The 22643-nt window shown below is 34.3% G+C and overlaps 1 pseudogene; it reads left to right on the forward strand.

Moving 5' to 3' along the window:
• Window positions 1-526: 526 nt before the first annotated feature.
• Window positions 527-22456, forward strand: LOC110263720 (acid phosphatase 1-like; annotated as a pseudogene).
• The last annotated feature ends 187 nt before the right edge of the window (window positions 22457-22643 follow it).

A 22643-nucleotide genomic window follows, 5' to 3' on the forward strand; every position in this document is an offset into this window, starting at 1 on the left:
ATATGTTTATATTATGTATCTTTTATGAAGCAGTGTAGTATATCTAAAACTGGTTAATAAGTTTCAGAATTGTATGTATTTAATATCTGTACTTACTTTTTCTTGTAGTATATTGTTAACTATCTTGACCAGACTACCTCATCTTTTCAATAAATTTTTAAAAAAGAAATAAAAACATTACCCGAAAAGCGTGCACGGACTCTAACAATGATTACAAGCTTATATATTATATTAAAGCTATAAGGTAAATAAGTTAGTAACACCTTACTTCTAGTATGATCATGACGTACTGGAGTTGAGTTATAACAATTTGGTATCAGAGCAGTTTGTCCCAATAGAGCTTGGGGATTAGATTGAATCATGCTCCATTGCATGCTCTTCTTGTATCTTTCATGTTGATAGGATATCTTAATGATATGTGTTGCATGATTGCCTGTGTGCATTCATTTAGGAGATATTTACACTTAACTGAAAATGTTAAGAATGATCACCTTAATGTTGATTCATTGGTGCAAATAGGACCTAGATGGCTGCACAAGGACGGGGTATTCGGGGGAGACCTCTTAGTGATTCTACAGGGACTCCAAGTGATGTCTCGACACAGGATGCATATGCTTTTATGGCTACGATGAATTCCATTATTGAGGTTGTGCATGAAACAACAGCTGCTGCTACTAGGGCATTTGACCGTTTGGGAGAGCAAAATGAACAACAGTGGCAACATTGAAGCTGACCTGGTTAATCATGATAGATCCATGTTTCTGGCTGCTTTTTCTGAAAGTGAATCCACCCAAGTTTAAAGGGACAGTTATTGCAACTGAGGTTGATAATTGGTTCTACGGTATAGAAAGGTCATTGCAGGCCCAACATGTACCAAGAGGCCGATGTGAAATTTGCATCTTACATGTTGGAAGGCAATGTCCAATGTTGGTGGTAAGGAGATAGAATTGATGTAGTTGAGGTCAAGAAGTATGTCGGTGGTGGAATATATGCGCAAATTTAAAGACTTGTGCCATTTTTTCAAAATCTTCCAAGGAGCTTTGGCAGAGTTTGAAGAATGGAAATATTTGAAGTTTGAAGGAGGACTGCGTGAAGATTTGATGAATGTTATGGTTCTGATGAAGATACCAAACTTTACTGAATTGGTTACTAAAAGTCAATTGATAGAGGATTGTGCATGAAAGGTAGCATCAGCAAGGATGAACCGCCAAGAGTTACATTCAAAGAGTTTTAATAGATACATGACCCCTCAGAAAAGGAATTTTAAGTCAATTGGACCGCCGCAGCTTTGGAACTAACAAGGTGGCAACATTCCTGCTCGTCCTAATAGCGAGAACAACGGCAAGTCAAGGTAGGATACTAGCAAATGACCAAAACTGGCACAGTCAAATTTTTTCTGTAGCATTGCAGTGGACCTAGACATATGGCTGGAAATTGTGCAAGAAGAGTTACTCAGGAAACATCCAGTCCCTAGCAACAAGGATGGATTTTTGCTATGATGGCTGATGATGCCACACATTCGGACACCCTGATCTAAAGTGAGTGTTGTGTCAAGACATAACTTCTAACTGTATTGTATGATTTGAGTGCTACAGATTCTTTTATCTTAATAACTATTGCACGTAATTTGGGATTAGACTTTTCTGGGTTAGAGTATGATTTAATTATTTATTCACGTACATCTCAAAATGCTTTAATTAATTTGGTATGTCGACAAGTGTCTTTTGATATTAAAGATAAAATTTTTATATATGATTTTATTTGTCTGCTTTTACATGAGTTAGATATTATTCTAGGACTAGATTGGTTGTATATACATCATGTTTTTTTTTAAAAGACTGCTATTATATCATACTCCCAATTAAAGTAATTCTTCTTTCAACTAATTTGATTAGTGATTTAATCAATCAACTACTAAAATCCATTTACTCATTGGCCTAGGTTTCCAATGGTTAAAAGACAAAGGACAAGGATATTTGATGGTAAACATGACCTATAAACATCTTTTCCTAACATCAAATATTTATTGTCTGTCATTACTTACCAAACAAATATTATCAAACTAAACATATATCCTTAGGGTAGTGGAACAAAATAATACGGCATGCATAATAGTGGAGTACTATCAAGTTGATGCTTTTTGTAGTAGGGGTGTTATAGGTCGGGTAAAATTGAGTTTGTTTCAATTTAGACTCACCCTAAATATATACCTAACATATTTTTTAGACTCTAATCTGATTCTAGATCCGATGAAATCTATACATATTTGGACTATAATTATACCAAATAAAAAATAGGATAAAAACCAAGACTACAATAATAAAAAAATAAACAATAACCACATTAACTAAATTAAGAACAAATAAAAAAACAAGTAATAATCAGAACAAATAATTTGTGGAGGAATACAATTATCTCCTCTTCCCATTCTTCTTTATCTAAAGTCTAAACAAATAAAATAAAAAAAAATCAAATACTGTTCAACAATAATGAGTAACAAATTAAAAGTTCAGCCCGTTAAATAGCACAATAAACAGAACAATAATAAGAAACCTTATAATAATAATAATAATAATAATAGTAATCAGAAAAATCAATAATAACCACATCAACTAAATTAAGAACAAATTAAAAAATTAATAATCAGAACAAATATTCAGTTTATTGATAATCAGAACACCAAAATATCATTACTAATTAATTTTTTCAAAAAAAAAAAGATAATACCATCACTGTTAATTAGAAAGCAAAACAATAATCAAAATAATGAAATACTAGTTAGAACAATAATCAAAATTTTTAATCAAAAGTTCTAATAATCAACATTAATTATTTTTTAAAATTAAAAGAAAAAATCCAAGGAAGAGAAGAAGAAGACGACCGGGGGCAACAGAGCAAAGGTGATGGCCGACTAAGATTGGTTGGGGCTTCTAGTGGTGACGAGGCTAACCTTCGCGAGTCGCAAAGACAGATGGTGGCAGAGAAGAAGATGTCTGAGGGCAGCAGTGCCAGGAAAATAGAGCAGAGAAGCGCCGTCGTACTTCGCTGAGGAGACAGAGAGACAGTGGTGGCGGGCTGGTGAGTCATGAGTGGTGACAGTAATGACGGTGCCGGGTGGTGAGAGACAGAGAGTGGGCTGAGAGGGAAAGGGTTCAGACCTTCAGTGCTGCATGTGAAGGACTGAGAGAAAAGGGGGTTGTGCGTTCCTGGTAACTTTATGCCCTAAGTTCAGTATGTTATATATATATATATATATATATATATATATATATGCACTAGGATATCTATCAGGTCGGAAGTCCAAAAGGGGGTTGTGCGTTCCTGACTAACTCTATGCCCTAAGTTCAGTATGTTATATATATATATGTCTGCACTAGGGTATCCATCAAGTCGGAAGCCCAATGACTAATTTCTCAGATATTGTAGAGGCACAAAGTGGACGACTCTCCTAAGCAAACAAGTTTCATTCCCATCGTCTAGTGAATATCGAACACAAGAAAATACCTAAACTCGGACAAGATGACCCGAACTATAGCTCGGACCCGATTGAAGTATTCTCGCCGATTTCATTTTTTTTTCCTAAATCAGATCCAGACTACTTCAAATTCGAGCCTACATATACAAAAAAAATTTTGGTTCGAATCGAATCTTTAGACTGAAGCAGACCATGTACACCCTACTTTATAATTATAACTCATTGCCGCTAACTAATAATATGTATTCACAAATGAAGGACAATATCTGAGTTTGACAACTATTATTATCTCTCTTCACTGTTGTCCAATTCGAATAACACCTTTTAATTACATCGAAAGTCATCTAATAACAATTTTCTTTATACATTTTATAGATTACGGCATTTTGTCTGTAGATGGATCTTTTACTTATGTATAACAAAATTATAATTACATATATTTGAGGTATGAAAACCATGAGTAACATATCCTAAGAAAGATAGTGTCATTTGAGTTTTCCTTTCCAAATGCACTATACTATAGTCAATATATGTGTATTCAACTGTGGCAAAGATTTTTCACTTGGCTATTATCTTTGTTATCTTTAATTTGTGAAAATGTTACATTATTAAACTAACATATCAAAGTATAAGTTGATATATCAATTTTTTGTATTGAGAGATAAAAAAATAAAAGTAAAATCAAGAGAGTAATATCAAAAAATAGAGTAAAAACTAAAAGGTTATGATTAATAATAACTCCTTTTTAGGCAGGAGGCCAAAATCATCAAAGGATGTCCCACAGTTGCATTTCATGCCTATATGTTTCATTACACAATCCCCAATTTTCATAGGAATCTTCACCTCCCCAATTTTCATAGGAATCTTCACCTCTATTAAGGGCTTGTTTGGGTGAACTTCTAAAAAAAATTTTTTTTTTTAATTATTTTTTTTTAAAAGATCTTATGAAAAAAGTAAAAGTAATTTTGTGTTTGGGTATCTCATACAAAAATTTTTTTTTATCTATCAATTATGTTTGGATATAACAATATAAAAGTATTTCTTTTGTTTATTTATTACATGAAAAACATTTTTTTAAGGAAAAAAAATCTTTTAAAAAATGTAAATTACAGCTTTTAAAAAAGGATGTTTTCTGATTTTTCTAGTGCTTTTACTTTTACTACTCGAAATTTTCCAAACACGCTAAAAAATAAAAAAAAGATATTTTTTCATCGAAAAAAGATCTTTTTTTTTTATCAAAATAATGGCGCACAAACAAGTACTTTGTGCAAAATGGCAAATAACTTTCTATTATCACTAATCACCATCTTAGCCTTTTCATTGGCATAGTGAGTAGTGCATATTGGAACATATTGAACCAAAAATGGAGATTCAAAGTAGTAGACAAAACAACAAATAGGGGTGGCAATGGGGCGGGTAGGGACGGATTTTTGCTCTACTCGACCCCGTCCCGCCGTACAACAATCCGCATAGAACCCGCCCCACTTCTACTTGCGGGTAGTAAAACGTTGAATCCTAACCCGCTCCTGCAGGTACCCGCCCCGCCCCTACCCGCCCCTATAATTATTAAAATCCAATAAATAAAATTAAATTTTAAAATTTATATAATCATCATCACATACATAATAAAAATTAAAGTAAAAATTTAAATATGATACAATATTATTAATTATTTACTAATTATTTTACATATATTATACATATTATATATTATATATATAGCGGGGCGGATAGGGATGGATATTATCTAAACCCGACCCCGCTCCGCCCCTCCCAAAAATCCGCCCCGCTAAAAATCCGCCCTGAGCGGGTAGGGACGGAATGGATACCCGCGAGTTCGGGTGATATTGCCATCCCTAACAACAAACACCTTAAAGACATACTATGAGAGTTGGAAGATCAATGTGGAATTAAACAACATAAGAGGTTCAGTGTGGTGCCACAAGAATATGTGGATCATGTGAGGAAGTACACGACTTCATCTCAGGACAAAGCTGATTCTGAGAGGGCAGTGGTGAAAGAGTAGTGGATGTTGCACTTTTAAAGGTGATGGCAAAGATTCTTGGATTTTTGATATTGATGAGATCCTTTTGTCCACAATTCCTTATTTTAAGAAGCACGGTTTTGGGTAAGTTCCAAATGGCTACTACTGTAGCCTTTTATTGTTGTTGTTAATATTTTTTAATTATTATTAGTGCATATCTATTTAGTCTATCTTTTAATTTGGTGTTACTTACTCTATAGTAGTTGTGGTAGCCCTTTATAGTTTATACATATTTTTATTTAATTTTTTATCTTTTGTAACTATGATGTGTAGATCTAGGTGGAGTCCACACAATGCACTCAAGGTTTATGAATTCATCTCAAATGAGAAATTAAAAAAGAAGCTGATATTTTTTTTTTTCTAGTACTGTATTTGTTATCTTTTATCTATTATTACTGATCTTTTATACATGATTCGATTAATATATGTAGATACAAATAAGGTGAATTATATGGTAAAGAAATAAGTTTTCAGATATTTTTTTTATTGTAATCAAATAGTACTATGAACAAGTTTAATCTCTAAAAAAAAGTTTTTTCGTACAATAAAAAATAACCACAAAAAGAATCTATACTCTCGAATCTATACTCTCTATACAATTTTGATCTGTACTAGAATACACCTATATATATATATATATATATATATATATATATATATGCTGAAAAACAAAATAAATAAATAAAGGAGAATTAATGTGCGAATATAATATTATGAGAGCATTTAAATTCAATGAAATAAAATGGTGCAAATAGATTTATGCCTTAGTTGTTAATTTGAATGTGTAGCAGATAATTTTTTAGCTTTGATTGAATTCAAGTTGGTCATGTTTACAATGAGATAAGAAAAATATTATAAATGGTTGGTTTTTTTTTTTTTTTTTTTTTTTTGGCTATTAGCCAATTTTATTTAACGGGATATGATTTTGTTATGGTTGATTATTTGTTAGTTTTCTTCATACCGTGAGAAAATATTTGTGCGGTTTATTAATTATCTTTGAGCATATTTTAGCAGCTGCAAATCTATATTACTAAATATCATGGCTATTTTTTTATTTTAGCAGATTTGTTATTAATTAATTAGGTAAATTTTTTGCAACTTGGATTCAACTGGTCCGAATACTGGTTCTATACTTCACTAGTTAACATCTAATGAAGTCTATTTAATTTAAGTTTAATTGGTTCAACTTTGTTTATTTTATGCTAAGTCTTCCGTAAATTAAAGAAGTTCAGTATGATATATTATATATGATACGTCATATAGTGGTGTGTGCAATCCACTACACCTTTTTGACCTCTATTAATTTTTTCTAAAAAAATTTACTGAAGAAATTTTCAAAAGTTGTTTCAAGAATTTTGTTCAAAATCCGGTCTTGATACGAGTATTGTAGGACTTAGGACCAAAATCCTGTCTCCATGCTTGCTTGCTACTTTTATGTCTAAATAATTTTATATTTCAATTGCTAAAAGTTGAATTAGGTGATTTGGTTACCTACCTGCTCTAAGCTGATGATGATAATCTCTATAGCCAATGAGTTTTTTTACCTTAGATTTAAGCAAAACAATTATCTGATCTTAATCACAACAACATTGTAGTGTCACAGTCACATCATCACTCATGTTACGTACTTTTTTAGTTTATTTTTTAAATTACTTTATTTAGATACGATTTTAATGTCCTAGGATACAATTAATCTTTAATTAATTAATTATTTACTAAACACTAATTAGGGGAGAAAAGCTGAACTCAAGCTCTTTGGAAGCATGGATGATGGAAAGCAAGGCACCAGCTCTAGATCACACTAGGGTTCTTCCATGAAATAAAAAATAGAGGCATAAATTTTTTTTTATTTCTTCAAGAAAAGAATTCCTTAGATCTTTCACTGGAGACAACTAGGGGTGCACATGAGTCGGGTGAAATCGGGTTTGATGTGACCCAGACCCGGTCTAAAATATAAACCGGGTCTATTTATTAGATCCGAACCCAATTCTAGACCCGATGAAACCAATACACTTTCGGGCTACAATTATACCGGATGAAAATCGAGTGAAAACCGGGCCGTTAACATTACATTACGTTGATACCTTCTTGTAAACTAGCATGTAAAAATATCCAAATTTTCAAAAATCCAACCATTATTTAACATGGTAAAATTTACTTAGAAAAATATAACAAGAACCAACTCTTATTCAAAATTAAAGCATAACCACAATTAATACTAAAACATAACCACAATCAATACTAATATTATCTAATAATACCAAATATTTAAATCAATACAAATAACACAGTATTATGCATTAGTCTAAAGTCTTATGCATTCTAAACATAAAATATTAATTTATAGTCTTATAATGACTAATAACACAAAATATTAAAGTTTACAATACTTAAGTTCCACATAAGAATAGTCATGATCCATCACTAATAACACAAAATATTAATTGTCTATGATGACCGGGCCACCGGGCCAACTTCGAGTGACCCGAACTATGGCCCGGATCCAACCTAAAATAATGATTGAATCTATTTTTGAGACCCTCACCCGACCCTAAATCCGATGAAATCACACCAAATTAGCCCCTAAAATATTCAGGACCGGACCGGACTAGACCTTCGAGTCGGACCGGATCATGTACACCCTAGAAACAACCTTATTAATGTTGGGTATCATTAATGGACTCGTCTTACAATGAGGTAACTAATCTTACCTTTTTTTATTTGCTATAAAGTATAGAAATAATTTCACGTATTTAACGATTAAAATATTTCAAACACCGATATTTTTAAAATATTTAAAAAATTTTCAAAAGTATCTTTTTTTAATTGTTGTACTTTTATTTCCTGGTGCATTAGCCTCTGAACTTTAAAAATATACAAAATTGATCTTTCGATGTTGATAATTTTTTTTCCGCTAGGCCACTAGTTAAAAGAAAAAAAAGAAAGAAAAGTTCAATAATTATCGACCGCAAAAAAAATAGGAAATGAAATTTTAATTTTGTCTGTCTTTTTAATAAAAAAAAATTTCAATTAATAACATTAATATGTTAGCTAAATTTATTTTTTAAAATGATGATGCTAAATACACATCCCAAAAGTCGAGAGATATAATCACCAAAAAAAAAGTCGAGAGATATTTTTTAATTAATGTGCTGTGCAAAAAATTATTCTATTTTTTTGTTTGATCATACTTAAAAAGACAACAATATAAAATTATTTTATTTAATTTAATATTATTCGATTAATTACTAAATACAAAATAAATTAAACAATAATTAAAAATAAAAGATAAAATAATTTTAGATTATTTTAAACTGATTTTGTATTATCTTTTAAATATTTTTTTTTCTTCTTGCATGAACTATGCATAATTATAAGCAATTAAAATTATTTTTGTTCATTAATTATAAAATTAATCTTATTATGTAATTATATGTACCTTGGCCTAAAACTCAATGGAGCCCAATCAACATTTTGTAAATATCCATACTCATGCCTACACTAGGTTGGACACAGCGACATGGACCTATCCTTTTTTATTTAAATAAGTAACCAACTCCTACAATCTCTCCTACTCATCTAGAAAAGAGATCTCAACAACCTCCGTACCAAAAGAGAGTAACTAATCCACCAACAAAGGTGGAACTACTTAAAAAGTGGTTATTAACTCCACCTCTATACTTATAAATACCTAGACACCCACAGGTATTCCTCAAACTCCAATTCACTAAATACATGCCTAAAACCCTTGCTAACATAAGTATTGGAGTTCCTTATAGGTACCACCCCCATCCTTTCCAAAGAGCTCGAACGACATCACTTCGTCGGAAGAGACAAAGGAGTATCTCACTCAAAAAGAGTCTGGACCTCACGTTCAAGCTTAAATCACATTGGTTCTAGGTAAGCTTAGAACATTGGCATCATTGCTGGGGCCTGAAAATCAACACCGTGTGATAGCGGACGACATCCTAGAAGACGGACATACGGCTTCCCATTTCGAGGCCTGAGGAAGAGCAACATAACAACGATCGCGCACTTGTCATACCTCCCCGACCTTACAAGGGAAAGGGTGTTACTGGAGATCTACATCCTATAAATCAAAGAGGACAAAAAATAAGCTTAGAAGTCCATCAATCGGGAGGATCAGGAGAAAGAGATCCTACCGAGTTCATGGGATTGATTCACGAACATCAAGGTCGGTTAGAAAGCTTGAGAATGAGCTAGAATGACAACGTTAATCGGAACAAGATCTACAAAGGGAGATACGACGATGAAGAGAACTGGAAGAAAAATCCAAGAAGCTGAAATCCAACCTCAAGGGAAGGAGAGCCTGAGCTGATAGCGAAGAAATGCCTTTAGGAGGCGAAGATCCATTCATAGAAGAAATCATGCACGCTAAAGTTTTCAGAAACTTTAAAAGTCCAGAGATGAACCTCTATGGCAGAATGATCGATCTGAGACATCATCTGAGTAATTTCAAAAGTCGCATGTATTTGTGAGACGCGTCGGATGCAACTTGCTGTGAAGCTTTCTCGACCACGTTAACTAAGGTGGCAATAAAATGGAAGAAACAACAAGACTAAGGAACCCATATCATGACAGAACAACCAGAATCAAGCCCGGGGAAAGGAAAAAGAGGCAAAGAAAAAAGAAGAGTATAACTCGGAGAGACCTCAAAGATACCATTCTTATACCCTGTTCCAAGTCTCCCTTGTTGACGTATATAGAGAAATCTGCCACATTAAGAAGATACCACATCCTACACACATTAAAAGCAAGAAAGGTGAAATCCGATCTGAATATTGTGAATACAACAAGATGTATGGCCATTCCACCAATGATTGCTACGATTTAAAGAATGTGATTGAGCAATTAGCTAGAGAAGGTCGGCTGGACAGATTCATAGCTCATAAGATGGACAATCATAGTAAAAGAAAGAGAAATGAAGACAAGGATAAGCAAGACCGACTTCAACGAACTCTCGAAAGGCATGTCCATATGATCATTGGAGTATTTGCAGAAGGGGAAATAACAAAATCTTCCCAGAAGAGACACTTGAAGAAAGTATACCAGGTCAGCGAAGATGCCGAAATCCCTGATTTGCTTACAATTGCCTTCACTAAAAAAGACACACGAGGAGTAATGCCCAGACACGACGACCTGATGGTAATTACAATGATCCTCGCCAATGCAAACCTTCACGGAACCTTGATAGATCAAGGGAGTTCGACAGATATTCTATTCAAACTAGCTTTTGATAAGTTGAGCCTTAAGGAAAAGGACTTGAAAGCATACCCAAACACCCTCTTCGGCTTGGGAGATACTCCTATCCGACCTCTGGGGTTCATCCCTCTTTACACCACCTTTGGTATAGGCCTAAAAGCAAGAACCTTAAGCATAGACTACATTGTAGTAGACATGGCATCTATCTACAATGCTTTGATAAGTTGGACAACCCTAAATTGATTGGTAGTAGTAGTTTTAACTTCCCATCTTTGTATGAAATTCTCTACTCTTGAGGGAATAGCAACAGTAAAAGGAGATCAGAAATTGACAAGGTGTTATAAGGAAAGCCTGAACCTACGGGGGTGTGCAAAAGGGAAAGAAGTCAATACCATAGAACTCGAAGGTGTTTGAGTTCGGGAGAAACTGAGACCCAACTCAAAGAAAAAATTGAAGAGGTCCAGATCGGAGATGAGGTTGGAAAAACAATGAACATAGGGGCAAACCTAGGAGAACAGTTGCAACAAGAGCTCATTAATTTTCTACAGAACAATTTCGACCTCTTTGTCTGGAAAACCTCTGACATGCTCAGGATTCATCCTGACCTCATGAGCCACAAGCTTGCTGTTTATCCGGACTTACGACCTGTACAACAAAAATGATAAAAGCTAAGCCCTGAAAGAGCAAAAATTGTAGAAGAGCAAGTCTAAATGCTATTAGAAGTCGGGTTTATAAGAGAGGTCAAATACCCGTTATGGCTCGCTAATGTGGTACTTGTGAAGAAACAGAACGCAAAATGGAGAATGTTCGTTGACTATAACGATCTCACAAAGCCTGTCCCAACGACCCTTACCCTCTACCCAGTATTGATGCTTTAGTAGACTCAGCTTCGGGCTACAAATACCTATGCATTGTGGATGCATACTCGAGATATAATCAAATTATGATGTACAAGCCAAATAAGGAGAAAACATCTTTCATCACTCCTAAGGCAAACTACTGCTATGTAGTAATGCCATTTAGGTTGAAAAATGTTGGGGCTACCACTACAAAACATGCGCTGAATACCGTCAGATTTAGCGTTGGCTTTACCGATGGATTTAGGGACAGTTTTAATGTGAAATCCATCAGGTCAAATCATTATCGGCGGATTTACATTTTTGGTGGTAAATTCGTCGGTAATAATTGGAGGAAAAACGAGAAAAATAGGCGTGAAATGTAGCGTGGAAAGTTCATCGGTAAACCCATTAGTGGATCACTACATTTTGGTGACCTACAATGCGTTACCGTCAGATTTATCCGCTGGTAAATCTAACGGTTACGAGCCTTAAAATTCAAAGCTCAAACCCTCTTTCCTTCATTTTGAAATCTCCTCTCTCTCTCTCTAACCTCTCTTCTCCCATACTCTCTAACCCTCTCCTCTCCCCGCTGCTCCGTCAGTCCTGCCGCCTCCTCTCCTTGTATTATCGCTTCTCCGTGATGACAAATTTTCTCAAGCCGCGTCTCTACTCCATAAAGAATTTGTACTGCTTCTGCTCTACGACGAAGAATTTGCTATGCCGCTAGCCACCTTCTCCATTGCAAGTAAGTTGGCCGTTTTTACCATTAGATTTTTTTGAAATTAATGTTTGGATTTTGCTGTGAACTTGGTTTTAATACATGTGTTAATTCCAAATTAATGAAATTTTTGAGAAATTGGAATTTAGAGTTTAAATTATGTTACTGTGAAATTGGGTTTTAGAATTGAATACTATGAAATTAGGTTTAAGGTTTAGATTTTGCTGTGAAATTGGTTTTAATATATGTTTTAATTTCAAATTGATGAAATTTCTGTGAAATTGAGATTTATAGTTTAAATTATGTTAATGTGGAATTAAATTTAAGATTTAGAATTAATTACTGTGAAATTGGGTTTAAAGTTTGGATTTTGTTACTTCATTAGCTTTCTTGTGCCCTAACTTTCATTCATCGTGTTGATGATTGAAATGATTTTTATATAATGAGTACTTAATTTGTTCTTATTATTGATGATAACATTGTTTCTATAATCTAGTTAAAATTTAGCACTATTTTCATATAGATTTAGTGATCTTATGCTAATTTAGGACGTAGTATTAAGTTAATTTAGGATTTAGTTATATGTTAATTTAGGATTTAGGATTTGGTTATCATATGCTAATTTAGAAGTTAGGTTTAAGTTAATTTAGGATTTAGTTATATGTTAATTTAAGATTTAGGATTTGGTTATCATATGCTAATTAGTGCCTTAGTTATATGTTGTGAATTTAATTAAGTTTTGACTGATGCAGTGGATTGAGGTTTGTTGGATATATGAAAACTGTATATGTGGATATATGTCTAATTTTAAGGGAGATTATGTCAAATTCTTTTTTGAAATAATATAAATGTTGAAGGATTTATGTTATTTATATGCTCATTAATGTCAATAATATATTCTCTTTGCAGACATGACCACAGGTAGCAAAGGTAGAACGAGTGGATCTCGTGGTTGTGGTAGAGGGAGGGTTTCCACCGGATCCTTAGGGACTACTCAGGCATCGCTCTCTACCTCGTCTACCCCATCGACACCTTTGATGTCACAGGCGGGTCCAGCAGACCAGCAATTAATTATGGCCCCGAACCCGAACTACATAGCGCCTTCTTCTGCGCTGCCCATATAGCTCCAGCGACAGAGCCTGCGGTGGGTGATTCCTCTAATGCGTCCCAGCCAGATGCCCCTCCACCATCACTTGTCATACGGATGAGGATTTGGCCTAATGCCAATGGTATGCAGGTGTGAGTACATATTGTTTTAATGTCTTTTATCCGCAATCTATTTTGAATTTATTATGTTTTTTGTGTTTTTATCCGTTTGCTAATCTTAAGTTTTTCATTGATAGGTTTGCACCAAACAACAATGCATGTGGAGATCGCCAATGTAATTAAGTCCATGTACAACACTGTATAGCCGAGCTACACAAAGATCCCTGCTGAGACCAGAGAGCGATGGTTTTAGAAGTGGACGGTAAGAACCCAATGTTATTAAATTAACTGTATTTTAACTATTTTTTATTTCAATGAATTAATGTTGTTGAATTACTTTGTGCAGGAGAAATTTATCTAGGATAAGACATGATATCTTGATCAGGAACCGGGTAGTTAAGTGACTTCAGCAGATGATCCAGGACGTTCGTTAGGGGTGCGACCACCTCACCATTTCGCTTTGTCCAGATCTTAATAAGGAACTGGATGTCTATTTTAGTACTGATGAGGGGTTCAAGCATCGCTATTTGAGAAACAGAGTTAACAAGGCTTCGTCGAGGTCGTCGAAGTATACTGGTGGGTTGACGACTTTCATGAAGACGAAGAGCAGGCTGGTATGTAGTTTATTTTCTAATCTTTGTTAACTATTACTTGAATGAATTGTTACTTGATTTATTTTATTAGTTTGTTTCAATATGTGTAGTCTAAGTCATTAGATCGTGAGGCAACATTGACAGAGACCATCAAGTCTACCTATACATTAAAGGCCAAGAAGGAGAGATTTGCTTATGAGCGGTCTACGACTCATTATGTGAGTTTTAATTAATTCTAACTTTGAAATTTATTCGGTTTAAATTCAATTAATTGTCATCCTAATCACAACGTCTGTTACACAAGAGGACTACACGTAGAGATTGGAGGCCGTAACCTAGCAATCTCAGTCGCCTCGTGGGATAACCCCGCCAACTCCGATGCCTCAGTGGTAGATCCTGATAGGGTTTAGCGCGAGACTGTCTCTGAGCCCTAAAAGAATCACGTCTTCGGGTTGGGGACGTTCTTTGTGGTGCATGAATTATGAACTCGTACAACTTAACCAGCATGTGCATCGGGTCATCCAAGTAATACCTCAGGTGAGTAAGGGTCGATCCCACGAGGATTGTCGAACTGAGCAATAATGGTTATCCAATTGGGTTAGTTAGGCAGACAGAAAAGGTTTTTTGATGGTGTAATTCGTATAAAACAATAAATAGGAGAATAAAGAAAGCAAATAAAGGGTTTGGTGTAAAAACAGTTAAGGCTTCAGAGATGTTTACTTTTCCGGATTAAAAGTTCGTACCAACTATTTTAACAATGCATGATTCATTCTATGGCCAACTATAAATGACTAAACCCTAATGTCTTAGTGATTTAGTCTCCTCTAACCATCATTAACCGCCACCGTCGTGGTCACTTAATTCCGATTAGAGTGTTAAGTTTAAAACTAGTTTATGGCCACAAAAACCCTAATTACCCAAAGCTAACAGGATTATATGTCACATATCCCAATTAGTTCATATAATTATCAATTTAGGAGGAATTTGTTTTCAAGATGTTTTCTTCCCTTTGTTTTTATTGCTCTTAGTTTAATTTCCTTTGACGTTTAGTTATTGCTTGCTCTTTTAATTTCTTGTCAATTAAATTTTTGTTGATTGTTATCAAACCCCGTTTCTATGGCCAATACTTGTACATCCGATTGCAATTCCGTGGGAAAACGACCCGGGATTTAAAACTCTCGGTTATTTGAATTGTGACAACCTTTCTAAACTTTGATAGGGTTATTTGCCAATTTAGGACTATACTATTGATGAATTTGAGTTTTATAACTTGTGAATTTCTAAACCGGTATCTAGCCCTCATCAAGGAGTCCAAGAGAGTATCATCAATTCGAGCACTGAAGGTCTTCAGGTCCTCAGCAGGGATGGTCTCAGCCTTAGGAGAAACAATTTTTCCATCAACCATGACTTTATAGGGATCAATGGGAGTGAGGTCCACCTTGGGTGCAAGAACTTGAAATTAAACTTTCAAATGCTGTGCCATCTCATATATTCCCTAGGCCACAAACTCTTTCAGATATCCATATTCTTCTTTCAGCCTCTCCAGGTCCTTCTTTAGGCTCAACTTCTCCCCATAGACATGGCGGTAGCTCTCTCAGCCTTCTTTTGTAAAGCTTCCGCCGTAGCACAAGTCGTCTCGGTATACTTTACTCTTTCATGGAGTTTGGAGAGATCAAAAGTAAGAACCCCCTTCTCGGCCTCTAGCTCCGACTTGGTCTCCCATAGAGAAGCCACCTCAGAGCGAAGGTCAGCCAACTTTCTTTGAGTAACACCAAGAGGAGCCTCATTAAGCTGTTTTAGGAGGATGAAACACATCCCTGCTGTCCAAATTCCACCTCGGGCCAAAACCCCCAAGTGCTTCTAGAAAGAAACATCATCCATACTTATAGAACTATGGAAAAGAATATATTCTTCACAGAAAGCAATAGCGTTAAAACCCAGATTGTAAGCACTACCAAACTCAGAGGATGGAGTTTTACGTTTACGAGAACCCGAATCATAAAAAGGAGGAACAAAGGGAATTGTCCTAAGTAAAGGCTATCTGCTTATGGGAGGAAGAGGTATGGCTTTGGCCAATTAAGATGAAGATGAGTTCGACTTGAAAGGAGAGGAGAGGTTTCTCGACTTTTCGGTTTCCTTTAGCTGCACCATCTAAACTGCTGAATTTTTCTTAGCAACTCGAAGTCTTTGCAAGGCACCAGACCCACTAGTAATTCTTACTACAGAAACGAAGAAAATATAGAGACTAAGGTTACGAAATTCGGCAAAGGAATAGAAACATCAACGAAATACAAAAATCTAACTACCTAGTTCGGTAGGAACATAGCTCGACTTGCCTAACAAAAACTTCTTGGTGTCGAGGTGAGGAGATCGGCCGCAACACTCCTGAAACAAGGCTAATACACACTCATCTACCTCATCCAGATCCTAATGGTTGTATTTATTGACACTAGAGACCTTTTCCTAATACAAACAAAAAATAGGTTTCATCTCTCTCATTAAAGAAAAAAGGTTGGACACCCTCTACAGGTCGGACCTTAAAGAAATATTTCTTAAAGTCATGAAAAGAATCATCAAAAATAGAAAAAATCTTTCTACCCTAAATAGCTCAAAAGAAAATACAGTGTTGTTTTTTAGAGCTAAATGGTTTGGTAAGTTAAAAGAGGTAAAAGAAAATCTTGGAAGAAAGAGGAAAATCAAGCTCCCAGCTTATTAATTGATAAACCTTCATAAAGCCCACGAGTTCGGGTGGAGCTAAGAAGGAGAAACTCTACAGATACGGAGAATTTCAATTTCAAAATCGGTAAACAGAAGTGCACCCCTAGCCTAGTAAACAAACAGTCATACATGAATAGAAAATAATTTTTCAAGTTACTAAGTCGAGGAAAGCAAATTCTATCCTCAGGGTCGGGAGCTACTAGCTCATACTTCTTCTCATCTTCTTGGGTTCTACAAATCCTATGCTGTAAACAAAATTTCTCTACATACTCGTTGTTAACTACGGGGACAGCAAAAAGAACAGTAACATCTACACAGTCTAAGTCGGAAGGTACTTGAGACGACATGCTGGAACTACCAAACGAGACACAAAGGTTATACCTACAAAATAGCAAAATAAAGCTATGTCACTACAAAAACTCTCGAGCTACAAGTCGGGTATAAGCACAACATTCATATAAACACAAAAATTACGAGACCGGGTACGGATCCAAATCTTCCAGTATCAATCACAATAAAGATGTAAAATTAACCCATTCATCCCAGAATACAAAATGATACCATTAATCAAGAAAAATGGCACCATTTGGGGATAAGGAAAAGCCAGAATCCAACATAATAAAACTCAAAACCTACAAATTTTACAAATTCTAGCAGCAACAACAAAATTGATATCTAGAAAAGACAAACAGAGGAAGCTACTACCACAACCACATTTACAAATATTTTTCAAGAAGCCATATTTTCAAAAGACTATAATAAACATGGCAATAATGGTATGAAAAAGAAAAGAAAAACTAACCTTTAAGATGAACAAAAAGTAAGGAGAATGCATATAACAGCAGTGCAAACAGATGGTCCCAAAATGTCTTAGGCAGCACGTGCGAATATTCAAAGTAGAATTCTAAGACAAATAATTCTCAGAAAAAGATCAATGTAAGCAAAGTCACAGTGAAAAAGAAGAAAAGTCTTGAGAGAAATGAAATAAAATTCTCAGAAGTTGAAACGAAAAAGGAGAAAGAGAAAGATGATTATGTTTATATAACCAATAGGAGAAAAATGATCATTTTGTCCCCTATTTAATGACACGCACGATTATCAATGTGACCGAAAAGACGCGCAAATGGTTACGAGAAGACGTAACATCCACATTCGATAACACGTCGAGAATCTGACTTGTTCTCCAAGGAATATCACAAACCCGACTTCTCTGACCAAAAGCTACAATAAATCAAGACCGACTCAGAAATGCTTGTGCCCGACCTAAATAAGCTCGGCCTCAAATAGGGACACTGTTTATATCCTGACCCAAAACTCAGCCAAGCCCAAAAATGAATGGAGCCCAATCAACATTCTGCAGATATTCGTACTCAGGCCTATAGTACTACCTACCCAACCTCAAAGAGGTCGGACACGGTAACACGGGCTGATCCTTACTTATTGAAATAAGTAACCAACTCCTGCAATCTCTCCTACTCATCTAAAAAGGAGATCTCAATGACCTCTCTACCAAAAAGGAGTAACTAATCCACCATCAAAGGTGGAACTACTTAAAAGTTGGTTATCAACTCCACCTCTACACTTATAAACACCCAGATACCTACAGGTATTCTTCGAACTCCAATCTACTAAAAACCTGCCTAAAACTATTTCTAATTTAAGCATTGGAGTCCCTTACAAGTACCACCCCCATCCTCTCTAAAGAGCTCGTATGGCATCACTTCGTTAGAGAAGACAAAAGAGCATTTCACTCAAAAGGAGTCGGGACCTCACGTTCAGGCCCAAATCACATTGGTTCTAGGTAAGTCTCAGAATAGTAACCATCAAAGGGTGTAGTCAACTACAACCAACTAGCATTTTTTAATTTTTTTTTTTTAGGGAAGATGAATTCAAATTATCATAAAATACATTAAAAAACCTAATAAAAAACCATCTAAAATCTTAAAAAATATATCTAAAATCAAATGATAATAAATAGCTAAAATGGTTGTAAAAAGAAAATCTAAACCTATTTTAAAAATTCTAAAATAATTTTAAAAATTCCTAACAAAAAGAAGCATTCGAAACGCAACAAAAGAAACATCCAAAACTTAATAAAAAAGATATCAAAAAATCTTTTTTAAAATTTCAAAACAAATTAGAAAAAGAACATTCGATTTTTCTTTTATTTTCTCTTTGGAGAAAACGTGAATTTCAATTATCATGAGAAATATTCAAAGACAGACCTAATGAAAAACATCCAAAATCTAAAAAAAAAAAAAATCTAAAATCAAATGATAATAAACATCCAAAATTATTGTAAAAAGAATATTCAAAATTATTTAAAAATTCTAATAAAAAGAAACATCCGAAATGTGACAAAAAGAAACATCCAAAATCTAACAAAAAAATATCAAAAATTAGTTTTACAATTTCAAAACAAATCCAAAACAATTAGAAAAAAGATCTAAAAACTAAAAAAAATAAATATATAAAATTATTAAAAAAATAATCCAAAACTTGAAAAGATAAAGCATTCAAAACATTAAAAAAAATCCAAAATTTAGGAGAAAGAAACATTCAAGCTAGTCATAAAAAAGAAAAAGAAAAAGAAGAGAAGGAATATGAGGAAGGAGGTTGTGGTGCGACATGCTTGTGGCAGAGCTGTGTTCGTGAGGGAGGTTGCTGCATGTATATGGTAGACTGTGTGGAGAGTTGTGTTGCAGGGATATCGTGCACAATCGGGGCTGGAGGAAGATGGAACAATACTGCCGAGAGACTCCATAGAAAGGGAAGATGCAGGGGCAACTGGCAGACGCGGTGGAGGTGCGTGGAAGACACATGGGCAAGTGGCATACACGTTGGAAGGAGAAACCACAGGGGCGACTCACAAATGTAGGGAAGGAGGGAGGACACAGTGGCAAGATGCAGTGGAGGGGGAGGACGCAGAAGACAGGAATTGTCGATGGAGGTGGCGGCTTCGGGGAAGAGTGATTGGAGCGGGAGGTCAAAGTAGTGGTTGATGTTGGGTGGCGCCTGTTTCTAAACCTAATCCTAATTTTTTGAATTTCAAAATCAGAATTTTTAAAAGGTTGTTTAAGTTGACTACACGTATTATGTATAGTTTGTTCCCTAAACTTTGTCTTATAAAATATAGAATAAAGCTCTACAATCAAAGAAAATACTTCACAAAATTTAACCAAGTTATTATAAAATGTTTCAAATTTATGCGCGCTCCTCCTTCTTTACCCCTGCCGCTTCTTCTTCTTCATGTTTCAAATTCACTCGCGCACGTCCTTTTTCACCCTCCTTCTTCTTCACTCTTGATGCTGTGTCTTTTTCTTCCTCTCTTCTTTTTTCGTTATTTTTCTCTTTCGTTATCGTCATCACCACCACCATCACCACCCCACCACCTCCTCCTCCTCCTCCTCCTCCTCCTCCTTTTCTCATTTAAATTTTTTCTCTTCCTTCCTCTTCCTCCTCCTCCTTTTCTCATTTAAATTTTTTCTCTTCCTTCCTTTTTCTCTTCCTCCTCCTCCTCCTCCTCTTCCTCCTCCTTCTCCTCCTCCTCCTCCATCATCATCATCATCATCATCATCATCATCATCATCATCATCATCTTCTTCTTCTTCTTCTTCTTCTTCTTCTTCTTCTTCTTCTTCTTCTTCTTCTTCTTCTTCTTCTTCTTCTTCTTCTTCTTCTTATACATATCGTCGTTATCGTTATTATCATTATTTTTATTCTTATCATCGAATTTTTGTCATATTGATAACGTTGTCTGATCCAAAATTGATTTGGATGTGTTTTCGTTCATAATTCCGTATTGTTTGTATGTTAATTTTAGAACTGAGTTTGTGTGTCGCAATCATTAAGTAATTTCAATGCATTTCTGAGTTAATTGAGAAGCATTTGGTCTCATTCACTTAGATTTGGTGTAATTAGGTCATCGAATGTAATTGTAGTGGTTTTGATATCATAGCCATGTTGATGACGTTGACTGATCCAAAATTGATTTGGATGTGTTTTTGTTCATGATTTATAGTCTTGTTTGTGTGCTTGTTTGTATAGCATAAAAACCAACAACATCAACCACAAAATCATATATCAAAGTAACCACAAAAAAATACACAACACCAGAAAAATTATTGGATGAGAATCAATACTTCTAAAAGAAAAAGTAAGAGCAACAATAAAAGAAAGAAAGAAGAAAAAAAATAAAGCATTAAAGAAGACATTTTTATATTTTTTTTAGCAAAATTTCGGTGTTAAAACAAAAAAAATTGTGTTATTATTAAGAAATTTTAGTGTTATTTTTCTTATAAATTCTGCACAATTTAAAACTCTTCCTCCTCATCTTTTACTACTACTTCTTCTTCTTTTTCATATTTTTCTTCTTCATCTTCTCCTTCTTATTTCATTTTCTCATAATTCTTTTTATTTCATTCTCTTAAGAGGAATAAAATCAAGAAAAAGAGATGAAAAATCAAACAAAAAAGAATAAATAACTACAATAACACATGAGGAAGAGGAAAAAAAGAAAAAATAAAAAATATGGTGTTATTTTTCGATAAATTCTTCACAATTTAAAACTCTCCTTCCTCCTCCTCCTCCTCTTCTTCATCGTCGTCGTCGTCATCATCATCATCATTATCATCCATATTAATATATTATCATAATTCTTGTTTCACCCTCTTAACAAGAACTTATGTCACAATTAATACATTTCAGTGTCAAAATTGAGAAACTTCTGTGTCACGTTTAAAAAATTTTAGTGTTATTTTCTGATAAATTTTACATAACTCAAAACTCCCATCCTCTTTTTCTTAGCTTCTTCATTATCATGGTCTTCTTTTTTTTGTTCATCTTTTCTTTCTTATTTTACTTTTTTATAATTTTTTGTTTTAATTACTTTTTTAATAAGAATAAAAATAAAAAAAATTAAACAAAGAAAACACATAATACTGCAAATTACTAGAAAGAGACGAAAAAAAAAGAAAAAAATACAGCAACAACAGCAATAAAAGAATAACGATAAGAAAGAAACACGCAAAGAATGTTAAGAAGAAGTTGGAGCGTATAAATACGCTTTTATTAAGAAATTAATTTTTGTTGAATTTGAACCAATTTAATTAAATTTAGTTGTAAAAATAATTTAGATGTGTAACGCATATAAAGTGTGTATTTAGCATCACCGGTTTTAAAATCCAGATAAGGAAGTACGCATAAATTAAAACGAGTTAGACCAAAGTAAAATTAACCGTTTTTCTTTTTTTTAGTGAGCATTGAGTTCATGATAAACACACTCACATATCTGTGACACACTCATAAATTTCATGTGATTTTGCTAGTGTGCTCACCGAATAATTTTTCGTATATAGTAATTATATTTATATAACTTTATTTCCGCAGCCACACATTACAAACCAAATCACTTTTATCAATTAATTAAAGTAAGAACTAAGGTGAAAATTTTATGTCGGCAGGGGTCTTGATGATGAAATAATGGAAGCTAGAAAATATCATTCCAAGGTTAGACAACAATTGGTTGATGAAGGTTACCGTATATGGGCTTCCAATTGTGCAGAGAACCTTCAAACTACCAAATTCCATTTACTGCATTGCTTAATATATAATTTCTTTAATTATAATTATATTATTTAATTTACCCATTATTATATTGCGTGAGCATAAGCTTTTGTCTCTTCTTTTTCTTGTGGTGCTAATTAACCCTTCATCTATGTCAAAGGCTTTATGAATATGAATATGGAACATATGTTATTCTATTACTCTATTGCGCCAAATCGAGTCTAAATGAACTTTTTATGATGGGAGAAAAAAAATTTATTTT

This window comes from Arachis ipaensis, chromosome B6 (assembly GCF_059453495.1).
Source record: "Arachis ipaensis isolate K30076 ecotype BB chromosome B6, ASM5945349v1, whole genome shotgun sequence".
NCBI classification, from domain to species: domain Eukaryota; kingdom Viridiplantae; phylum Streptophyta; class Magnoliopsida; order Fabales; family Fabaceae; genus Arachis; species Arachis ipaensis.